We start from the raw sequence: 21,611 nt of genomic DNA, 5'->3' as shown, positions 1-21,611 counted from the left end.
GGTATGGATGTTAAAGGGAACCCCCTACGCTGAAAAAACGGCGTGGGGGTCCCCCGAAAATCCATACCAGACCCTTATCCGAGCACACAGCCAGGCCAGTCAGGAAAGGGGGTGGGGACGAGCGAGCTGCCCCCCCCCCTCCTGAACCGTACTAGGCGGCATGCCCTCAACATGGGGGGGTGGGTGCTTTGGGGAAGGGGGGCGCCCTGCGGCCCCCCCCACCCCAAAGCACCTTGTCCCCATGTTGATGAGGACAAGGGCCTCTTCCCGACAACCCTGGCCGTTAGTTGTTGGGGTCTGCGGGCGGGGAGCTTATTCAAATTCGGGAGTCCCCTTTAATAAGGGGGCCCCCAGATCCCGGCCCCCCACCCTATGTGAATGAGTATGGGGTACATCGTACCCCTACCCATTCACCTGGGGGAAAAACGTGTCAATAAAAAAACACATTACACAGGTTTTTAAAGTAATTTATTAAGCAGCTCCAGGGGTCTTCTTCCGGCACTTCCGCTCTCTCCGACGTCTTCTCTCGGTGTCCGGTTCTTCTCCCGCTCTCCGGTTATTCTCCTGCTCTCCGGTTATTCTGCCGGGCTCCTCCACTATCTTCTGCTCTTTTGCCGCTCTTTTGCTAGTGGTGGCCCGGATAGAGGATACCGGGGTTATGCTAGCCAGCTAGAGGTTACAGCACACATTACGGCTCACTGATTAGTTGCTAGAGGTTACAGCACATGATCTCCTCACTGCAGGGGAGCATGCTATACATATGAATGCCGCCTTTATTTACATATCAGTGCTGCCGGACGTTGCTATTTACATATGAATGCCAATGATTTACATGTAAGCACAGGGTCTGCATAGCTCCCAACTGTCCCTGATTTGGAGGGACTGTCCCTAATTTGGAGCAAAGTCCCTCTGACCCTCATTCCTCCTCATTTGTCTCTCATTTTGGTCTGATCCATATAGTTGTATATAAAATGCTCTTTTTATCTTTCAAAAAGTGTTTCCCAGTGCTAAACCTTTCATCCAATTTCTAAATTGTTGCATTTGTACATTTTAAAAGCCAATATAAAGGAATAGTAGTGGTAAAAAAAAGTCCTTGTGGATTTAATTAACCTTTTTTTTTTTTGGTTAATTCTCCTTTAAGGGGGCGTGGCAGGGGGCATGTCCTATGCCTACATACATTTGTTAGTAGATGTCCCTCATTCCCATCTCAAAATGTTGGGAGGTATGGGTCTGCAGGTGAGTCATCTGTACATGACAATAGGGCAGAGCTGGGCAGCATTAATAGCAGCACTTCACACTGAGATATCAGGACACAGCACAGGACTAAAACTTCAAGGGACAAAGGAATTTAAACTGGGATAGTTGGAAAGTATGAGGCAGCTGCTTTGGGCCCCACAACAATGACAGGGCCCAGGGCAGCTGCCCCTTTTGCTCTGCCTTAAAGACGGCCCTGGTCAGCACCTCTAATCCAGACGCATCTGGAAGCCATAGTCCGGTCTGAATAATGTGTCTGGGTTTCGGGCAGTCTAAAAGCCGGGCGCCTGATTCCGAACCCGAACTGTCCGGGTGAATCCCGGACAGGTGGCAACCCTATCCTGCACTGGTACACAAGTCCTTGGATGTTACAGAACCCAACACCGGCAACACAGAATAGGTTTACCAGATGATGTCCCTTAATGATGACCCTTATCGCAACACTGGAAAATACATTGAATCCATTGAGGTTGCTTTTAAATGTCAAAGGTAATGGATTGTAAATGCTGCAGCCAAGTTTATTTTTACTCGGCAGGATAATGAATTGCTCTGATCTGTGATGGACGCCGGTAATGATTATTGCCATTAGCTGACGTTTTCAAACTGCAGCAGTTTACAGATCGCCATCGGTAATTTGTGAGGTGGGGTAAGGCGCAGTTTATGTACTCTTACAGAAAGTTCTCTTATATAGCAATTGCTTTAATGAAAAGCAAACTATTTTTTAAAGCTGAATCCCAGGCAAGTAATTAAAATAAACCTTTTACTTCATAAATGATATTAGAAATTGTTAAATTGCTTCTAAAGTCTAAAAGTTTTTCACCGTATTGCCTTCTCTGCATTAAAGCGGAGTTCCAGCGAAAACATTATTTTTTAATTTTTTTTATTGATCCTTGCATTATTACTAATTTAATTTTTAAAAAAGTATACGATGATCTTGATCAATTTCAGTAAAATATACATTTCTTACTGTAATATTCTCTCCCTCCATTTGTGGCCGTTGCCATCTTGATTGTGGGCATGTGAAGCCCAATCCAGATCACTTCCTGGATTAGCTTTGGAGAGGTGTGTGCTGGGTACCCAGCATGCACCTCTTGATCGAGCGCATGCGCAATTCACCGGCAGCCGTAGTGATTTTTAATCACAGTGCTGCCCCCAGACTCCTGGGAAATGATGTGTCGTCAATTCCCAGGAGCACAGGCGAGGGATGAAGTCACGAAGGTCTCCGCGGACCAGGAAGTGGCAGATTACGAGGACTACATAGCAACAGGGCGTTTAGGGTAAGTATAAAAAAGAAAAAAAATTCCTCCAAATGTTTGTTTATAGGTTAAAAGGAGTCTTTTAATGCAAAAAAACATTTTTAGGGAGGAACTCCGCTTTAAGGTAAAAAAACACTCCACTATCTTCCCTACTCCTAGCACCACTTGCATGTTGTCTCTTCTGCGGCACCGCTCCCCCTCACTTCCCGGTCTCACAGGAGAAACTGAGGGCAGCTGGATCCATAGGCTCCTGCTGCTGTCAGTCAAACTCCCGTGAGGAGGTAGCAGGGGAGTGGCTTACTGGCACTGTGTGCGTCTATGGATGCACACAGCCCAGGTCGGGACAGCACATGCACATCCATGGGTGCCTTCTTAGCCTCCTTCTTTAGGGTAGGCTACAAACATTAAAAGAAATAATGTGCAGAGCCAAGACCATACCTCCCAACTTTTTGAGATGGGAATGAGGGACACCCATCAGCAAAAGTATGCAGTCATAGGACACGCCCCTTGCCACTCCCCCTTAAAGGAGAATCGTACAAAAAAACAAGATTGGTTAAACCCACAAGTGCTTTTTTTTACCACTACTATTCCTATATATTGACTTTTGGAATTTACAAATGCAGCAATTTAGAAATCAGATGAAAAGTTTAGAACTGGGAAACACTTTGATAGATAGAAAGTGCAATTTATATACAACTATACAGATCAGACCAAAATGAGGGACAGAGGGACATTGCTCCAAACCAGGGACAGTCCCTCAAAATCAGGGACAGTTGGGAGCTATGCCAAGACCAGTGGGCCTGCTTGATTTATATGTTATGAGGGTGCTATAGGTGAGAATAGACTAAGCATAGCTCCCAACTGTCCCTGATTTAGAGGGACTGTCCCTGATTTGGAACAAAGTATCTCTTTCTTCCCCATTTGTCCCTCATTTTGGTCTGATCTCTATAGTTGTATATAACATGCACTACTTCTCTATCAAAAAGTGTTTTACAGCGATAAACCTTTCATACAATTTCTAAATGACTGCACTTGTAAATTTTTAAAGCCAATATAAAGGAATAGTAGTGGTAAAAAAGCACTTGTGGGTCTAACCAATCATTTTTTTTGTACAATTCTCCTTTAATCGCGTAGCGGCCGCCCTCCGTAGATTTGCTGCAGCAGGGTGGCCGCTCTGCACCAGATCACGTACCTGGTATGTGATCTGACAGCTCCAGGTCTGGGGCGCGCACGCGTCTCCGGCGACCCGCTCCCGCTGTGATTGGACACAGCGGAAGCCAATCAGTGGGTCCGGCGGACGCAATGTCCGCCCGGACCTGCCGATCATTCAGGAGAAAGGCAGAACGGCGGTCTTACTATGTAAACGAGACAGATCGCCGTTCTGTGAGAGGGGAATGTGCTGATCTTGTGTTCCTGCTTAGCAGGAACACGGATCTTTACATTCCACCAGTCAAAGCACACCCCCCCCCCCCCCACAGTTAGCAATCCCTTATAGGGAACACATTTAACCCTTCGATCACCCCTGATGTTAAGCCCTTCCCTGCCAGTGTTATTAGTACAGTGACAGTGCATATTTTTTATCACTAAGCGCTGTATTAGTGTTACTGGTCCCCAAAAAGTTTTAAAAGTGTCAGTCAGGTGTCCGATTTGTCCGCCACAATATGACAGTCCCACTATAAGTCAGTGATCGCCGCTATCATTAGTAAAAAAGACAAATAAAAAAATCCCATAGTTTGTAGACGCTCTAACTTTTGCGCAAACCAATCAATATACGCTTTGTGTAAAAAAAGAAATTAATTTTCTTTCTGCATTTTCCAAAAACTTGTGGCAAAACAATGCAGTCTTCAGAAGACTTACTACAACTCTTATAAAATACCTTGGGGTATTTGCTCCCCAAAATGGTCATTTTGTTGGTATTTTAACTGCCCTAGTGCTCCAGGGCCTCCAAAGATGTGATAGGTAGGCAGGAAATGAAATGTGTAATTTATGCCTCTAGAAAGCCTGAATGTGCTCCTTGGATTTGGGGTATCTCTGTGTGGCTAGACTATTCAAAAAAAGTCTCAGTATGAGGGGTAGCAGAATGGTGTTTTGGGGTGTCATTCTAAGTATGCCTATGATGTGTGTTAGAAATATCTTAATTAAAAATTTGTGTAAAAAATTAATTTTCATCTTCTTTCTGTCTCTTCCAAAAACTTGTGGCAAAAAAAAAATGCCTTTCAGAAAATACCTTAGAGTTTGCTTTCCAAAATGGGGTCATTTTGTGGGTGTTTCCACTGTCCTGCTGCTCTAAGTAATCAGGAAATTAGATGTGTAATTTATGCTCCTTGAAAGGTGCTCCTTGGATTTTGGGCCTATCTACGCATCTAGGTTGTGAAAAAGTCTCACACATGTGGTAACCTCATACTAGGGAGGCATAGCAAAATGTGTTTTGAGGTGTAATTATAAGTATGTGTGTAAGAAATAACTTGTTAAAATGATAACTTTGTGAGAAAAACATAAAAACAAGACAAAATTAAATTTCTTAACCACTTCTGGACTGACGCACGCCGATATACATTCTAACTTTGCCTCTTCTTTGGTTTCTGATAATAGTGGTCTCTGCGGTGGATTCGCCCCCTCCTGCCTCGCTCCGGTGCCCTCCGCAGCTTACCGGCGATCGGATGCTCTTCCTTGCTGGGTATGAAGACGGGTGAGGGGAAGATGGCTCCCACGCATCTTAATACCATTGTAGGGCGGAAGCGACGTCAAAACGCCACTTCCGCCCATAGCTCTTAAAGGGTCATTTCTTTTTTTTTTTTAAATGACATTTTTTTATTATTGCATTTTAGTGTAAATATGTGATGTGAGGTCTTTTTGACCCCAGATCTAATATTTAAGAGGTCCTGTCATGCTTTTTTTCTATTACAAGGGATGTTTACATCCCTTGTAATAGGAATAAAAGTGATCCAAATATTTTTTTTTTAAAAGGACAGTGTAAAAATAAAAGGTAAAATAAATAAGAAAAATATAATTTTTTTAAACGCGCCCTGTCCTGCAGAGCTCGCGTGCAGAAGCGAACGCATACGTGAGTAGCGCCCGCATATGAAAACGGTGTTCAAACCACACATGTGAGGTATCACCGCGATCGGAAGAGTGAGAGCAATAGTTCTACCCCTAGACCTCCACTGTAACGCAAAACATGCAACCTGTAGAATTTTTTAAACGTCGTCTATGGAAATTTTTAACAGTAAAACTTTGTCGCCATTCCATGAGCGGGCGCAATTTTGAAGCGTCACATGTTGGGTATCAATTTACTCGGCGTGACATTATCTTTCACAATATAAAAAAAATTGGGCTAACTTTACTGATGTCTTATTTTTTAATTCAAAAAAGTGTATTTTTTCCAAAAAAAGTAAGAACGCTGCGCAAATACGGTGTGACAGAAAGTATTGCAACGACCACCATTTTATTCTCTAGGGTGTTAGAAAAAAATGTATAATGTTTGGGAGTTCTAAGTCATTTTCTAGCAAAAAAAAAAACTGTTTTTAACTGGTAAACAACAAATCTCAAAAAGAGGCTCGGCTGGACAAAAAATGACAACTTCAAAAAACTTGAAAAGCCTCTTACTAACTACCTTGGACTGTCTACTTTCCAAAAAAGGTAATTGGGGGGGGCGGGGTGCATTTGTACTGTCCTGGCATTTGGGGGCCTGAAGAAATGATACAGGCAGTCAGTGCATCAGGATTGATGAATTAAAAAAAATATATGTATACTGTAAATATACCATAGTTTGTAGACTAAAGAATATGCACTGATTTGGTTATTTGTACAAAAGAACTCTAGCATAATACATTTTGGCCCAAATTTATAAAGAAAGATTATTTATTATATATAAAAAATATTAACAGAAATGAACAAAAACTTGTTTTTTTTTTTCAAAATGTTGGGTATTTTTTCGCTCATATAGCAAAATCTTATTTCAAAAAATGATATAAATTTCATATGAGTGCAGTGTTGTATGACTGCCCAGTTGTCATTTAAAGTGTGACAGCGCTGAAAGGTGAAAACTGACCTGGGCAGGAAGGAAGTGAATGTGTCTGGTCTTTGGGTGGGTACAAAAGACCCTGCTTATACCCCCCCCCCCCAAAAAAAAAGTACCTAATGCTTGTACCTGTCTTAAAGAGGAGCTCCAGTCTCCCCAAGAAAAATTAAAAGTCAGCAGCTACAAATACTGCAGCTGCTGACTTGTAATATGAGGACACTTACCTGTCCAGGGATCCAGTGATGTTGGCACCTGAGCCAATTCTTCAATCAGCTTCGGGTCCAGGCACAGGGGATCTTAGGTAAGGAAACCTGGCAGCTTCACAGCCGGTTTCGTACTGCACCTGTGCTGTGCTTTCTGAATGGTCCCGCAGTCTTCTGGGTCCTGTGTGCAGCAGGAAAGGGGGGGGGGGGCGGACATTGTCGTAGATCACCACCGCAATCTGAGCAGAAAGTGGGAGCGGGTACCTGTCAAAACCAGGTACCCACTCTCCCCTTTCTACCAAAAAGTGGCAAATGTGGCAGTGGAGTGTGCAAGCAAGCGAAGCTTCCCCTATTGGGTGGGGCTCTGCCTTAAATTAAAAAAAAAAAAAAAAAAAAATCATACTTACTAGACCATGGAGTCCAGCTCTCCCTTTACCTTTCTTCTTCAGCACTGCCATCTTTAATTGAGATCTGATGCATATGCAGACACGCCACAAGTCTCTGCTGGGTCTAGGGGACCTGGCAGAGATGACCACAGCATGCAATTCCGTGTGCATGTACAGGCACACCATAAGTCTCTACCAGTCCTTGCAACACAGCTCCTTGGATGGCAGGATCCCAGGAGGCAGATTACATGATGTTGTAAAGAGAACTGGCAAAAACCCACAGTATGTCTGCACATGCACAGGGATCTTGCATCATTCTGGTCTTTTTAGATCATTTTTTTTGTTAATTTGCAAGAGGGAGGAGAGTGGAGGCAATTACAAAAATGGGTAAAGTTCCACTTTAAGATCAGATACTTTAATGCCATGAACTTTAATGGCATCCCAGTCTTAGTCCGTAGGGTTCAATATTGAGTTGGCCCACCCTTTGCAGCTATAACAGCTTCAACTCTTCTGGGAAGGCCATCCACAAGGTTTAGGAGTGTGTCTACTCTCTGCCTCTCTAGGTTTAGGAAGGAATTTATTTTTTATGGTTCAACTTAATGGACTTGTGTCTTTTTTCAACCTGACTAATCTATGTAACTATGTATGTCTATGAGAATGTTTGACCATTCTTTCAGAAGCACATTTGAGAGGTCAGGCACTGATGTGGACAAGAAGGCCTTGTCCGCAATATCCGCTCTAATTCATTCCAACGGTGTTCTATCGGGTTGACTTGAGGACTCTGTGCAGGTCAGTCAAGTTCCTCCACTCCAAACTTGCTTATCCATGTCTTTTTTGGACCTTGCTTTGTGCACTGGTCCAAATCATTTGGTGGAGGGGGGATTATGGTGTGGGGTTTTTTTTTTTCAGGGGTTGGACTTGGCTCCTTAGTTCCAGTGAAGGGAACTCTTAAGGCATCAGCATACCAAAACATTTTGGACAATTTCATGATCCCAACTTTGTGGGAACAGTTTGGGGAAGGCCCCTTCCTGTTCCAACATGACTGCGCTCTTCCACATCAGTACCTGACCTCACAAATGCTCTTCTAGAAGAATGGTCAAACATTCCCATAGACACACTCCTAAACCTTGTGGACAGCCTTCCCAGAAGAGTTGAAGCTGTTATAGCTGCAAAGGGTGGGCCAGATCAATAGTGAATCCTACGGACTAATGCCGCGTACACACGGTTGGAATTTCCGACAACAAATGTGCGATGTGAGCTTCTAATTTAGACTGTGTGTAGGCTCCGGAATTTCCGACAATAAAAATTTGAGAGCTGGTTCTCAAATTTTCCGACAACAAAATCCGTATACACAATTCCAACGCACAAAATTCCACGCATGCTCGGAATCAAGCAGAAGAGCCGCACTGGCTATTGAACTTCATTTTTCTCGGCTCGTCGTATGTGTTGTACGTCACCGTGTTCTTGACGTTCGGAATTTCCGACAAAATTTGTGCGACCCGGTGTATGCAAGACAAGTTTGAGCCAACATCCGTCGGGAATAAATTCACGGTTTTGTTGTCGGAATGTCCGATCGTGTGTACGCGGCATATGACTGAGATGCCATTAAAGTTCATGTGCATGTAAAGGCAGACGTCCCAATACTTTTGGTAATATAGTGTATTTCAAGTATTTTTAAGAAAAGAATACTGTATAAATCTGAAATGCTCCTTTAGCCTGATCAACGTGGAAGAAAAAGAGACCTCCTACTGCCGATCTACCGTCTCTAAATGCCGACATACTGTATGCAAATTCAATTCAATACCCATTCACATCGCATCACACCATCTTATAATACGCAAACTTCAGATAAAGAGAAGTAATCACTGGCGTCTTTCGAGAAAGGACGCTACGACATAAGCATATAATTCTTTAAAATATTGCTTTTCTATCTTTTCTATCTCATAATCTGCAATGATCAGTGGGAGCCATTAAGAAGTCCATCGCAAAATGGCTATTAACATAATCTGGAAATAGGGGGGTGAGATTGATGCGTTCTCTACCTCGACAATGGGAATTTTTGGAACATAATATTCAAATGACAGAACGATAAAGGGATGATGATTTTTAGACAAAATAAAAATTGACTAACATCAAATAAGAGGGATTAAATATACATTTCGTGATGACAGGATTATCAGGCAATGCCAAGCTGGAGGACAGAGATAGCTTTCAAATTGATAAAAGAAAAGAAAAAAAAAACTGGTGGGATTAGATTTGAGGGGAAAAGCTGAAAGAGCCCCAAAGAGATGTGTGCGTGGGAGATTCTATAGCCGCTTATGTTTATGTTAAGTACATAACTCTCCTATTTTTCTATCTAATACCGGGCTGGGAAGTTCGCCACGGCGAGATTAATCACAGTCGGATAACAAATGTTTATTTGGAGTTTGTTTTTCATCTTCCCAGAATGCAATGGGTGAAGCAAGAAAAGAGGCCGTGGTTGATAGTCTGCACTCTTCAGGGTGTTGAGTGGTTTGAATATGAAAAGCCCACAGAGGGTCAAGGGCTTAACAGAAGTAGGAAAATGATCTGCCTTGTTTCTTTGGTGTTAAAGAAAAGAAAAATCCACAGTATGTGCGTGTGACCAGCTTCAAGTAGGTCATATTGCCAGCTTACGTAATCCTTTCATATGTCTACTCATAGTTTACAATTATATATATGCGTGGGAAGCCATGCTTGCTCATTCTATACAAGGTATACTTCCTGCTTTGTACAGCAGTCAACAGGTGCATGTCACTTCGATCAATCTAACCTCTACATTCTGGGGACTTCGGGCTTTGGACTTCTGTTGTTCCTGAGTTTTTGCCTCTACCTTCTGCTCCTGGTTCCTAATTTGTTCCCTGGGCCTCCTGACTTTAACACTTTTTTGACTGGTTCCTGTTGTTTATCTGTTTTTTTTTTTCTTGACTTAGTTCTTTGCTTGTTCCACATATCCATCTAAACTTGCCTTTTTATAGAATGCAGTCTTGCCTGATTGTTTGGTACTTCTCTTTGGTGACCGGTGGGGCATAACCAAAGGGGTGTGAACTGAAATTGTGTAAACCTTCTAACCTTGTTTGTTTCTTTTGGTATGCAATCTTGCCTGATAGCTTGGTTCTTCACTTTGGTGGCAGTCGGGGCACACCCAAAGGACTGTGATCTGAAAGCATCATGTCAACCTTTCAACCTCATTGAACTGAGATTGTTTTTTTTTTTTTATGTAATGCAATCTTACCTGATGGTTTGGTTTGGAATTGTAGTCGTAAGGGTGGTTTTGAACTGAAATCATCGTATAAACCTTCCAACCTTCCAACTGAGGTTTTTTGTTTTTTTTTATGGAATGCAATCTTGTGTGATGGCTTGGTACTTCATTTTTGTGACTAGTCGGATATATCCAAGAGGCTGTGACCTCCAAGTATCATGTGAACCTTTGCACCTTGTTAGGGTGACTTGTGAAGACCTAGTGATACATCTTGGATGAGTGCATGTCTACCACTGCTCATGCAGAGAATCCAAAATGCATTGTTTACCTGGTTCCTGTTATTCATCTGTCTATTCGTTTATTTCCATTATTCATCTGTGCTTCATGCATTGATCTTTGCCTGATTGTTAAATACAGACTTTTTGGGTTGTTTGAAGCTTCATTTTAATGGCTTGTGACCTCCTCAACTGTTTCCATTGGGGAATACAGAAAAAGCTGCAACCTGAGAGCATTATGTGAACCCTTGCCACTTGTTAGGATTCCTTGTGAAGACTCTTGCTCTCCATCTCATAGGAGCCCATGCCAACCAAGAGAATCCAAAATGCACTGGTTGTCTGGTTCCTGTGACTTGTTGTCTTCTGCTTTTTCTTTATGTAGCACACCTCCCACAGGAGCCGCTATGTTTTGACTAGTTCTTTCCAAAAGGTGGATGCAAAGGCAGCCAGATGCACAGCATTTTTCTCGCTCTCAGGCTCAATGAACAGTCTAGGGGGTGTCTTTTATATATTTGATTGATGTAGAACTTAGAAGGGGAGAGGAGGGAGCATGGGATACCCCAAGAACACTAAAACAAGACAACACGTCTACTTCTCTTCAATCTCTCTTCACTAGGGCAAGAGGTGCAACTGAAACACGTCCCCATGAAAGGCCTCCTTAAACCAAGCAACTACAAGGTCCCTCTTGAAGTAAAGAGATCTGCGCACAGACACTAGTACTCGATCATCGGTTGCCTCCTTCCGATATCAACCGGGCACTCTATAGTGAGGGAGATTCAGCTCACAATACCACAGGGCATCCTCCTCCAGCTTCCATTTGGTACACTTTAGCGAGCTCTCTAGACCAAAACCTTTGCTATATCCCCCCTCAGCTTTGCTGGGACCTCAGAGAACTTCCAGCAATACTTCAGGGAATAGTCCTTAGGGGCAGAGCTCCCTTAGTCTGAGGACTCCTCCTGCAAGACTGGACCCAGGACCCACTCACTCCTAGCGATTTATGGGCTCTCTAGCCATCTACTGGGCACACCTCCCCAGGAATTGGCTGGACTCCTATAAATATTTAAACTCTGTCTTTCCTCCCGTTGTAGTTCAGAACCCTCTAGAATGCTGGTGGGCAATAATAAGACCAACAGCCTGTGAAACACTGAGCAAGCCAAAATAATCAGGCCTTTGCTTGTGTCACCTTTTACAGCTCTACCTAATTGACCTTCACTGTTATTGCAATACAGTATCTAATGGTTTGGTGCTTCATTTTGGCAGCCTTTCACCTCACCTCACCATTTGTTGCCAGGGAGTCACATTTTAAAGGTTGTCTTTTGCTGGTTTCTGGATTACAGCCTTACCTAATGACTTAATACATTATTTTTGTGGGTTGGTTGTATCTTGTCAGGGTCCCTTGTGAAGAATAATCTCTGCATCTCGACATTATGTCTACCACTGGTGACACAGAGAATCCTCATCTTTTTCTGGGAGTCTTCCTCAAGTCTTGAAAGTTACGATCTCCCCAGCCCTTTGACTAGAATCTCTCTGCTGCTCATGTCAGTTTCTAAGCAGTTGTCTCTGATCTAATGTAAGCCCAGCTGAGTCAAGTTCTGAGGCACTGACAGATGTTTTACTTCGTGACAGTCCCTTAAATCTCTGTTTTATGTTCGAAAATTTCCAAACAATTCCTTGGCTCGCCATAAAAGCCTGATAGCCGCTAATCTTCCCCGATGGCCCCTGCTACCGATGAAAAGAGGACATTGGTGTCAGCAGTATATTATCTACATTTAGAGGCAGATAAATGCAGCATCAGGTATTATTAATCTGGGGCTTTTATGAGCGTGTTAATTGAGGTAATTCGTATTCCAACTGGTGTAGAGAGGCATGCTCATTAATACTTCAAATTGCCAGCCATGTTGTATCACGGTAATACGCCGCCTCTTAAAACAAACAAACTCCTTCTGTCTCCATCTTGGCTGCGCTTCAGACTGTTCAGCTTGGGAACATATGTCCTTTGTTTCTTGAACTACCTACAGAAGTGATGTGCTTAGAGATTAGCAGCCTTGGCAAATGGTTACAGACTGGAATACTTGGATATGTTACGGAGCAGTGGTACACCGATACACTTTAACACATTGTCACCTAAAAGGGTGAGTCACATTTCCTTTATGGCATTCAATTATTCCTGTTGCAGGACTCCGCTAGGGTACTCGTTTTTCACAATGCCCCCTCGAGCACACCCCGTGGAGATACTTGGCTGGGACTAACCCATGCTTACCACCTACTGCATAATACCCACTCCAAGCCTCTTGGTGTTGAACCCTGCTAGGGCCCCTGAGGGCACAAGTAAATTCCAGAGGACATTCCCAATGGTAACCGAAATAAGGCAATGTCCAGTCCTTGATGCTTCCTGAATTAAATGTTTCTGTCTCAATACACAGTGTACACCATCGTCCGAAATGCCATGGGCTTAGGAATACAGTTACAATTGCATAAAAACCTATTTATAAAGCAAGATTCAGCAGAGTGAGTCACCCTAATTAATTGGCACAGTTCTTGAAAACTTGCAAACAGGTAACTTCAGTAAGCGACACTGAGATGAATAAATAGATGGAGAGCAGTGCTGAGACCTGTGCCCAGGGCCAGTTCATTGTATTCCTCATCCAAGGAATGACTGACTCCCATCAGGGAGATATCCATCTGCTTCATCCCCTATAAGGAAAATCTCATGTGCAATGTCCTGTTACCTTCATCCTTGCTTAATGAGAGTCCTAATCCCAGAGGACCATCCAGCAGAAGAGAGCCTAACAACATCCTACTGTATCCATTTATGTTCTAGCCCTTGGGGCATTACCAAAAGAAACGGTCCCTTACCCAGGGATGGGCTTTCAACTAAAGGGCTTCCTATACTATCTGTCATGGTCAGGCTCGGAGACCAGAAGCTATAGCAGTAGAGAGATTCCCATCAACCAACAGGATAGGTATACAATCAAGTCACCATAGTGGATGATGCAGGCTCACCTGAGGTACTGTGTCTAAGTACTAACCAGTAATCACCAGAGCTCTTGACAGTGTAGATGAGTTTTGCTGCATGTTAGTACCAGGTTGTGGTCCTCAGGATAGCTCCACCAGGAGGTAAGCAAGCAGGATTTAGTAGTGGATATAGCAGGTAGGGATCAAACAGGAGCTTAGTCAGTAAAGAAGCCAATTGTCGGTAAGAAGTAGTTGCAGGTTGGAATCAGGCAGAAGCATAGATGGGGAACAAGACAAAAGTCAGTAACGAGTGGTAGCAAAGATACGGACAGCAGAAGGAGTAACAAGAGAGAGATATTAGCTTAAGAGTGCACAATAATCTGGCAAATAGGAAGTGCAAAAGCATGAATTAAATAGGAAGTTCATGGAAGGAGCAAAGGGTTCAAGGTAAGATCGTTCAAGCAATTGCCCCGGGAACTGTCCAGCACTCCAGGTTGGTCAACGAGAATAGACAACACCAGACACAGCTGAGGTCCCAGACTTAGATCCAGGCCATGACACTGTCAGTGCCCTTGACTGATGCACTGTCATGCCGACCTCTAGTGGAGGCCCAGGGGTATAACAACAGGGACTACCCTTGTTCATCTCAATGTTATCTGCACTCCCATACTGATATAAAAGCTAACCCGCAGGCATACTAACTGTAGGCAGCTAGCTGTGAGGCTGCTCACTGCACATGCGTGAGCCACGCTGCACTATCTGACCAGTCCTGCAGCTTTCTGGGACTTGTGTTGTGTCCCAGAAGGTTGCAGGGGAAGGAGGGGAGGGCAAACTTCCACTCAAATTGCCCAGAAGTGGGGGAGCTTGTACCTGTAAAAACCATGTACCCGCTCCCCCTAAAAAATATATTTTGTGCCAAATGTGAAGGGGGTGAGGAGGAAGGAGAGTGGAAGTTCCTCTTTTGGGTAAAGTTTCTGCTTTAGGTGAAGCTGGGCATTATTTAGTCAGGAAGAGGACATCTTGTGGCTACGAAGAGGTACTGCAGAGGACAACTCCAAATAAAAGGCGGGTATTGCAGTCTGAGCCTGGAGGACCATTTACAATAAACGAAAATTTAGACCAGAGAGGGGCTTCAGCTTTTTTTTTATTTTTCAGTACAGTTGGACAATAGTAAAGCAATGAGAAATGCCTACTTTATAGTAGTAGTAGCAAGAGGTCAAGATGGACATGAGCAGACCTGGATACTCTGGCAGGGAAATCTCATCAATGGCCTTTTGGAAAATTATAAAAAGTCAACAACTCAAATATCAGCTTTGGGTGGAGTAACCCTTTAAAAAAAATGGTTTACAGCTAGCTGCCCTACTGAAGCCTGCTTATCTTTTTAATTATCAAGAGCTTCAAGGGGAATGGGATGATTCGACAGATACGATAGCAGGCCCAGCTCACTGACTGCAGAGCCTAGAAACGGTCTTGCCTTGGCACTGCTTAATCTACATGCCGCCGAGTAAGATTCCGCACAACAGAGGGCCGCGCTGCGGGATATCTCAACTCCCAGCAGAGTGACTTGTACGGTATTTGTTCATTAAACCACGGCCTCGCCGGAGGATCTCCTCTATCACTTCATTAACCCCAACCGGCAGGCACGGCTGCTGCTGCACAGCAAGCACAAAGGTTTTCATCTTTTCAGATTCAGATGCTGTTTGTAAGGTCCATTTATCAAGGATCTCAATGGTGTATGTCATGATAAAGAAGGGGGTAGGAACTAAAGAACCAACAGCCTGTCAAGTGAGATATAGTGACCCATCCTATGCTGAGAATTAAATCAGCGCACCAAAAAATGGATCTTCTAACGTGCGGTAAATGTCGAAGAATTAACCACTTGTCGACCGCAATACGTATATATATACGTTGTGGTCTTCAAGTGGTTTACCTGGATTATGGCTGAAGAGATCAGCTATAACCCCTGTACCACTTTTTTTCAGCAGACGGCCGGCTTTCTTAGGAAACCAGTCCAAGTGGGATTGCTTTCTCATAAGCAGCAAAAGAGGACTCCACGGGGTTTCTCAGGCTAACCGTTTCCTTGTAATAGGAATAAAAGTAATCCAAAAAATTAAAGGGATAGTATATAAAAAAAAAAATTAAAGCGCCCTCATCCCTCCGTGCTCGAGCGCAGAAGCGAGCGCATATGTAAGTCGTGAAACACATATGTAAACAGTATTCGAACCATGCGTGTGAGGTATTGCCGCAACCGTTAGAGCGAGAGCAATAATTCTAGTACTGGACCCCTGTAACACTAAACTGGTAATCTGTAAAGGCGTTTAAAGCATCGCCTGCAGCAGTGAGGCTGCATTCACGGGCACAGTAAAGCTGCATTAATGGGTACAGTGAGGCTACATTGATGTGCACAATGAGGCTGCATTGATGGGCACACTGAGGCTGCATTCATGGGCATAGTGAGGCTGCATTGATGGGTACAATGAGGCTGCATTCAGGGGCACAGTGAGGCTGCTTTCACGGGCACATTGAGGCTGCTTTCAAGGGCACAGTAAAGCTGCATTTGATGGACACAGTGAGGCTGCATTGATGGGCTGAGGCTGCATTGATGGGCAGTGAGGCTGCATTAATGGGCACAGTGATGCTGCATTCATGGGCACAGTGAGGCTGCATTCATGGGCAGTGAGCCTGAATTCATAGGCACAGTGAGGCTGCATTCATGGGCACAGTGAGGCTGCATTCATGGACACAGTGAGGCTGCATTTGATGGGCACAGCAAGGCTGCATTTGATGGCACTGATGAGGCTCCATTTGATGTTCACTGGTGAGGCTGCATTGATCTCTTGTATCATGTCCGCAGTCCCTGATCAGCTCTTGTATAAAGTCCGCAGTCTCTAACCATCTCTTGTATCATGTCTGCAGTCTCTGACCATCTCTTGTACCATGTCTGCAGTCTCTGACCATCTCTTGTACCATGTCTGCAGTCTCTGACCATCTCTTGTACCATGTCTGCAGTCTCTGACCATCTCTTGTATCATGTCTGCATTCTCTTGCCATATTTAGTATGATGTCCGCAGCCTCTAACCATCTCTTGTATCATGTCCGCAACCTCTAACAATCTCTTGTCTTATATCATGTCTCCAATCTCTGAGGGAGTCTGGAGAGGAGCCAAGAGTGGGAGTGCCGCCAGGATGAGGGTCATGGGAGAAGTCAGGTGTGTGTGTGGACTGTGAAGAAGAGACTATAGGATAAAACCAGAGCCACCAAGCTGAAGCCAACTGACTGAGCCCTGCATGGTGCACCTGAGAGGAGGTCAATGATAGCAATGCCAGACCAGTCTAAGGAGGGTCACTGATGTAAGGGGGAAGTGAATACAATAATTTAAGGGGGCACTGATATAAAGGTTTCCCCCTTATATAAGTAACCCCCCCCCCCCTTACCTTAGCGTATTCTTTCTGCGGAAGGTGGTCTCTGGTCAACAGAGTCATTCCCACCCCCCACAATCCCAGAGTTCCTGTGGTCCCCCTTGATGATTGACCACTTTTACCGCTTTTAACTCAAATTTGCTTTTATATATACAAAGCCCTATGTGCTTTCATATCTGTCTTCTCTATATATAATACACTCTTCAAATGTGCTTGGTTAAAATGCATGGTTTTCCCTTTCATGAACAAGAAAATAATGACGTTATGATGTTGGGCTGGTATAATAATGCTATGGGGCTGGTATGAAATTTTTTCCAGGGCCAGTTTTTTATTCCCAGTCTGGCCCTGAATATCACAAATTCTGCACAATGTGGCTTGTATGGGAGGGTTGCAAAAAAAAAAAAAAGCCACTCCTCAAGAGAGGCCACCTACAGTCACGACTGAGCCTTGCCAAAACGCACCTTGAACATTCTGATGCCACGTGGAAAAAGGTGTTATGGTCAGACTAAAATTGAATTATTTGGCCTCAAAACTATATCTCTGGGGGAGATCCAATACAGCCCACCCTCCAAATAACACCATTCCTACAGTAAAGCATGGAGGTGGTAATATCCTGGTATGGGGTTGTTTCTCTGCAGCAGGGACTGGAACACTTGTCAGGATAGAAGAAAAATGGATGTGGCAAAATACTGTCAAATTCTTGGGGAAAGTCTAACCTAAAGGAATAGCCTCTGTTTTAATTCAATAACTTCAACAGATAATTTTTTTCTACCGAAGACCAAAGAAATGCCTGTAATACACATTTTGAAATCTTCAGATGTCTTCATGGCTGTAACTTTACAAAATGTAGACCTGTTTAGCACAATGCTCTGTTGGTTGCAGCATCCGTCGCCCCCTTTGCTCTTTTCAATTACCGTGCTTTCCAGTCACTTTTGTGCTTTTGCTCAGCAGGGGACTGGAGCAGAAGAGTTCTTAATAAATTCTTTTTATTTGATGATTTGAAGCAGCAGGCAGGAAATTTTGTGCCGTGAATAATGGAAGTCATTTTGCTATTAGTTCGCCAGCTGATTGTCCCGGAATGGCCATGATATGACTTGACTTAGAGACGGACCTCTCAGGAGCGCTTCCCAAGATCTCTAATGATGTGGCGTCCATCTCTCGCAGAACAAAATCAATGTTGTGTGAGAGGCACATCATGTTTATTTCATGTTAGATAGAAATGGGACGTTGGTAATTTACCACAAGGTGCCTCCGCAGATAAGTCCCCTTTAGATGCATGCACTGCTGAATGTCGATATACCTTGTCGCAAGTCCACCAACAAGTCCCATGCCTGGTCCTGTAGCATTTCAATACATGTCCAGTTTCACAATGAGACTTTATTATTTAACATTACCTTGAACAGAATGGTATTGCACTGAGATGTGTGTGATCAACTGAGAAAGTAGATATCGGAACACCAAGACGTACAAGACTACATCTACCAAATGAGGAAACCTGGCCACTGCCTATTGCAGAAGCAATAAGAGGGCTTGAGGGTATTTTTTGATCGTTGGGTATATAGGAATATTTAGATCAAAGAACTCTTTCAGGTAGACAATTTCTTCTGTCGTGAGACATAAGAGGGTGCATCTAAGTGCAGCAAGTTAATCATTTTATTTAAAATAAATAAGAAGAGAATCTAAGCTATTACAGTGGAGTTCCACCCACTTTTACAACTCTTCAGCATCCCTCACTAAACTGTGCACTGTAAACGAATTGGATATTTTTAAATTTTTTTTCTCAATACCTACTGTATATCTGCTGTATTCATTTTTCACTTCCTCCTCCCTGGCCGCGGCCCATTGCATCATTTCCTGTTTGCAATGCCTTCTGGGAAGGGGCAGCAACTTCCTCTGAAACCGCAGTTGCTATGGAAACCTGACCTGAAACCTATTACACTGCTTGTGCTGCACTGAGCATGTGCGAGATCTGCAAGGATGAGATCCAGGAAGAAATACAGTCTGGCTTCAGATGCCCACACTTAAGATGGCCACGGCCTGCTGTAAGTTTATAAAATAACAAACTACTGCTATAAACTAACAAAACAGACCTTCGTTTACAGACTAACTTTAGTAGAATACATTAAGCTTGTGTATTATAGGGGTATTTTTATTTAAAAAGTATCATTTCGGCCGGAACACCACTTTAAAGAGGTACCCCATCCATTTATAAACATTATAAAAAAAAAAAAAAAAAAACCTTATTATGTTGGACTTTACTGGTACCAGAGAGGAATGGCCACACCTTATGTTGTATAAAATAATATTTATTACAAATAGGTATAAAAAAAAATCCATAAAATCACGAACATATACTCTAATTGGACAATATTCGCCATATAATAAGACACATATAATACATTGTTGCTAAATGTTGTAAGAGGTTGACGCATTTTGCATCTATTCACTTTCTCAGGACCTCATTATGTTGGCCGCAATGAAATTTGGCATATCGCCCTATGAGCGTTGCACGAGGATGGTGGTATAACATGCAGTGCAGACTAAATATATTGTATGGTACGGCGGAATTAGGTGTATAACATATAAAAAAAATGGCCTTAATTGGGAATAGCATGGGAGAATCAATACAACAGGTATAGAAAGATGTTATATCTTATTCAAATGTCCATTCTTCTAAAAGGACTGGCCAACCTGTGTTTGTACAATGCCACTGGAAGAATATTAGTAGGAAACCAGCCAAACCTTCCACTGTGTATTAATAAATCAGTTTATTCATCCAATTCATACCAGGCCAAGATGACAGTCCACCAATCTCCAGCACTTGCGTCCCACCATCAGCAGCCCATTGCCCAGATGCCAAATGCGTCGACCTCTTGGAACATTTACTGTAGCAAAGACGTATTATTTGTGTCTTATTATATGGCTAATATCGTCCAATTAGAGCATATGTTCATGATTTTATGAATTTTTTTTGATACTTTTTGTAATAAATATTGGTTTTTTTTATACAACATAGGGTAAAGTCGTTCCTCTCTGGTACCAGTAAAGTCCAACATAAAAAGGTCTTTTTTTTTTGGCAATTATTTAAAATAAACTAAATTAACCACTCATATGTAGTTGGATAAAAGTAGAGCATTTAGTAAAATGACAAAGTCACAAATGTTGCTGAACAGTAGAACTGTTCTTCTGTTATTTTTTGCAGTTCGAATTTCTTAAAGCGGTAGTAAACCGCTAGAAAAAAATTAAAAAATTGGGCCCCCCTGCAAGTTTAAGTCATAATGTACTAGTATGCACCGCATACTAGCACATTATGACAGACTTACCTGGACACAGAGCCCTCCAGCGCAGCACTGTCACGGCTCCCCATCACTTCCATCTTTACCCGGTCTTCCTTCGGCGTTCACGGGCTCCAGCCATATAAATGGCCGGTTACAGCTGGATAATGTCCCTCCCGTGCATGCCCGTGGGAGCCCTGGCCCTGGCACAGAGCTCTGAAGGTACGGCACAGGTATGCCATCCCTTCAGAGCGCATGCACCGTTGACGTCACCGGCTGCATGCTGTGTGAATATCTCCTAAACAGGGCGAGTTTAGAAGATATTCACTGGACCTACAGGTAAGCCTTATTATAGGCCTTATTATAGGCTTACTTGTAGGTACAAGTAAAAAAGTGAACTTTACTTCCACTTTAAGACCATGAACTACTGAACTGGTATTATCAACCTACTGCAAAGATGGAGGAACCTAGTTAGGGCTTAGTGGTATGTTAATAAAAGATCAGAAGATCCATTCCATAAAGCTGTTGAAAAGAAACAATTTGACTCTTCCATTCCTTTTGAAGACAGGAACAAAAGATGGGGGGAAAAAAAAGGGAAGGGGAAGGAGGAAAAGAGGAGGGGAGGGAAGAGAAAAGATAAGGCTAGAGAAATGTATAGGGTAGTGATGGGAAGAGAGGGCAGGGAAGAGGGAAGGGAGACAAGAAGAGAAGGAAAAGAGAGGGGTAAAAAAGGTAGCGAAAGAGGAAAGAGGAGGGGGAGAGAAGAGAAGAGAGGAAAAAAGAGGAGAGAAGAGAAGGGAAAATAAGAAGAGGAAGAGAGGGAGGATGGAGGGGAAGGGCAGAGAAGGAGAGGGAAGAGAAAAGAGAAAAGTGAACAAACCTTAGTGAACAAACAGCATCATGAAGGCCAAGGAACACACCAGACAGGTCAGGGATGAAGTTGTGGAGAAGTATAAAGCAGGGTTAGGTTATAAAAAATATCCCAAGCTTTGAACATCTCACAAAACTCTGTTCAAGCCATCATCCTGAAAATGTAAAGAGTATGGCACAACTGCAAACCTACCAAGACATGGCCGTCCACCTAAACTGACAGGCCGGGCAAGGAGAGCATTCATCAGAGAAGCAGCCAAGAGGTCCATGGTAACTCTGGAGGAGCTGCAGAGATCTACAGCTCAGGTGGGAGAATCTGTCCACAGGACAACTATTAGTCGTGTTCTCCACAAATCTGCCCTTTATGGAAGAGTGACAAGAAGAAAGACATTGTTGAAAGAAAACCATAAGATGTCCCATTTGCAGTTTGCAAGAAGCCATGTGGAGGACACAGCAAACATGTGGAAGAAGGTGCTC

Source organism: Aquarana catesbeiana, linkage group LG11 (genome assembly GCF_042186555.1).
Source record: "Aquarana catesbeiana isolate 2022-GZ linkage group LG11, ASM4218655v1, whole genome shotgun sequence".
Lineage (NCBI taxonomy): Eukaryota > Metazoa > Chordata > Amphibia > Anura > Ranidae > Aquarana > Aquarana catesbeiana.
The sequence above is the reverse complement of the archived record's forward strand: the minus strand, read 5'-3'. Positions refer to the sequence as shown.